This window comes from Leiobunum rupestre, chromosome 9 (genome assembly GCF_980474605.1).
Source record: "Leiobunum rupestre chromosome 9, qqLeiRupe1.1.hap1, whole genome shotgun sequence".
In the NCBI taxonomy this organism is placed as follows: Eukaryota; Metazoa; Arthropoda; class Arachnida; order Opiliones; family Sclerosomatidae; genus Leiobunum; species Leiobunum rupestre.
In genome coordinates, this window is record NC_143392.1 from 54353164 (window position 1) to 54356648 (window position 3485).

General features: G+C 38.3%; 1 non-coding gene across 1 annotated transcript; it reads left to right on the forward strand.

Annotated features, from left to right (window-relative positions):
* The first annotated feature begins 2152 nt into the window (after positions 1 to 2152).
* On the forward strand, positions 2153 to 2343 carry LOC149930921 (U2 spliceosomal RNA). Its single transcript, XR_016476570.1, has one exon. It is a non-coding gene; the product is annotated as a U2 spliceosomal RNA (small nuclear RNA).
* The last annotated feature ends 1142 nt before the right edge of the window (positions 2344 to 3485 follow it).

Below are 3485 nucleotides of genomic sequence, written 5' to 3' on the forward strand. Positions count from 1 at the left end.
CAATAAAGAACTTACCCAAATGGATCCAGTGGGATTCGGTATTAACAACCCTAAAACAATTTGGTGATGTAAAATCATATCGTTTCGACGAGTACCCTCAACTAAAGGGAGTAAAAAACGGTGACCGTTCGGTGAAAATCTTAATGAAAAAATCTATCCCAAATGTACTACATTTCGGACGTTGTAGGGCCCTGGTTTATTACCGAGGCGTTATCAAAAATGTTTCTTCTATGGCGAAGAGGGACATACGGTGTCCACATGCGACAAAAATAAAGCCGCAATGGAGGAACGACGCCAGACTCTACCTGAGGGCCAGGGATCTTCTTCACCTAATGAGACTGAGAATCAGCAGGAGACAGCCACCAAAGAAATTTCACCCACAATGCCTATTCCCAAGAAAGTTGCCGTTCCGAGATAACCAGACCAAGTGGTTACACCCATTGAAACAGCACCAAAACCAGCCAAAAAACCAGAACCAGAACCAGTCAGCCAACCAGAAGTAATCCTTTCAGAGAGTAGTGAAGACGAAGACGACACCGAGACTAGCCCCAGATGGGATCCAGAGACCTGGTCTGTGGGCGACAAGCCGGACCTAACAAAACCCGAACTTCAAATCCTTTACGAAAGTGTCAACCGGGAGCCTCTCACCCGAATTGACTGCATAAACTGGGCTATGGAAGACCTCCTAGACAACATACTTTCCACCATCAAGAACTATCCGAAGCGCCGACTCAGCACTACTCCAACAAAAAAGCGAAGAAAGGAAAATCTACAAGTTGAAAATTTAATTTTAAATTTTAAACTAAACCTCGTTTTTAACTCTTTGAACTTTTTATATAATATTGATTTAATTTAATATAATTTAAAAAGGCGGGAAAAGATATATTGACAAGGGTACTGTAATCCAAGTTTTCTAATAAACTATTTCAGTATCTGTTCTTATGCATGCGAGCCCGCATCCAACTGGTTAAACAAGTCGCCTTACCTAAACTGACCTCTAGTCAACTTAACCAATTCCTTCCTGGAAGCCTTTACACGAGTGATATTCTTGTTCATCTGGAATAGCACTCAAGAAACCGTCGCCCGTACCACAATGTACCTCCCTCCAGACCAGGGAGGTAGGGGAGTCCCGAACCTCCATCAAGAAATCAAAGCCTTGGAATTCTCACGTTACTCATCCTGTCTGCAAGCTAAAAACCACGCTGTTAAAAATTCCGTCATCTTTCACCTCTCAACTACCAGTACCACCGTTTTCAAGATCCCATGGGACCACCATATGCCTCACGCTAGCTCTGTCAATCCCATGTATCAGTCATTCAGAGACACAGCACTCACCTTGAAGAAAATCGATCCAACCAGCAATCTCCTAGAAGAAAAAAACAAATCAATTAAAACTAAATTACAGTCAACCATACCTACCACACCACGAATCGTTTCCCTCCAACCACATATCAACTGGGGCGTCGCTTTCCGGCGGTGCACCAGTGTATTTCTCGAAGGCTCACGACGAGACTTCGCATTCAAAGTTAACCACAAAGTCCTTCCGACCAGAGATGTCTTGTTCACTCGTAACATGGCCACAACACGATCCCGCCCGTTCTGTACCTCAACGGAGACTCTTACCCATCTACTCTATGATTGCGCAATACCTAAACTTCTCAGGAACCACGCCAGAGTCTTCTTCGGAGTCCGCTTACTATCATGGTCAACCATAAGTCATCTAACGCCATTCCCAGTGCTGAAGTCGGTCATATACATAGCCGCCATAATAATCACCGAAATCAAATTCCAAGTCTGGAAATCCAGAAACCGTTTACTCTTTGAAAATAAACGAGATGTCGCTAAAGTCGTTTTAGCGCGTGTTCGGTTTCACCTTCAGCGACGAGCAAGGGCGGACCGACACCATCTATCAGGAACATCGTTAAGCGATAAATGGTGCGCAACAGAGCTTCCGGCCCTGCAACTCCACCAATCCGAAGAATTCAAACTTCTATTTTAAACAATTTTATTGATTTTTAACTTTACAAAAACGTTTTAAAAAAAGAAATAAAAAGTTTTTTATCTCTTAGTTTTTTCGCGTTAAATTAAAATAAAACATAAATCGCGAACAAAAATATATAAAAGTGTAAAATATGTATATGTGTAAAAATGTATATCTTCTAACGACCTTTTAATAAACAATTAAAAGTATCTGTTGGTATCAGCTTAATATCTGATACGGGTCCCATCGGGGCCCAAGATAATAAACTTATTTTTGAACGGCGGCAGAGAGGTCGGAGCTTGCTCCACCTCTGCCACGGGTTGGCCTGGTATTGCAATTCTTCCAGGATCGGCCCACCTCTCTCAATGAATCTAAAATCAAACACCCATATATATATATTTAATAAAAATGCTTTAATCAAAGCAGTTGAAAGGTTGAATTAAGGGGGAGAAGTTGAGATCTATGAAGGCGCAGATATTGAAAATGTTTTAGGTTTAAAGAGTTTTGTTTTTCGAATTTTCAAAAGCGAAATATATTTCTAAAATAATTTCCATCGATTTTCCTCAACTTTTATATATTTTAAAACCCTTCCCTTAAATTTGAGCCTTGAAACTGTAACAGTAAATCGATAAAATTTTATATTGTAAAGGAGTACGCGTGTTCAGTTCTGAATTTTTTCATATCTAATCGAAATATTTAAACCAATTTTTAAAATCACGAGCATTTAGCCATGGATATATTAATGATCCAAATTTAGAAAGAAAAAGACAGAAATACGAGGTAAGCTACATTGCTTGATATGCCACTATATTATTCAACGAAAAGCTTATTTCTGGGCTTCTGGCGTTGATTTTCAATTCGATAGACGTCTACTACGTCTTTGTTGTTGTAACTAGCTCGTGCAGATTTTTTTGCAAATTAGTACTCGTAATGAGTTATAACCCAATTAATTTGCTTTTTTTATGTGTTAAATTAAAAATTTTGTATGAATATAAAAGAAATTAAACGGTTAAAATAGTTGGCGACGTTCTATGTAAGCTAATTATCTTGATGAAGGTGATTGATGTTTTATATGGATGTTATCTATCATAGTCTGCATTTTTAAACTTTTCGTTTAAAGTAGAATCTTGAATTAATTACCCTCATTAATCCATAATAGTATTACTCGTAATATTGTTTTGGCATGCCTAATGAAAATCTGAAGCTCCACACAAGTCGAGTAAGGGCTGGTAGTAAAAAAGTGACTTAAGAGTTACATTAAAACAGCCATGTTTCTTTCTAGAAAGGGCTATTAGAATTTATTGTAAAAGGAAGAAAAACCATTACTTATCTTTTACACACGGCTCTCTTTGCACTTGCAAGCTCTCTCTCTCTATAGGAAGAGAATGTCATTGGTGATCGTGAAAATAGAAGCTATAGTTACATCCAAATTTTCTCTATTAACTTTATATATTTATTGCAAATCTCTTTTATTTACGACTTTTTTGCTAATTTAGTTTCTGTT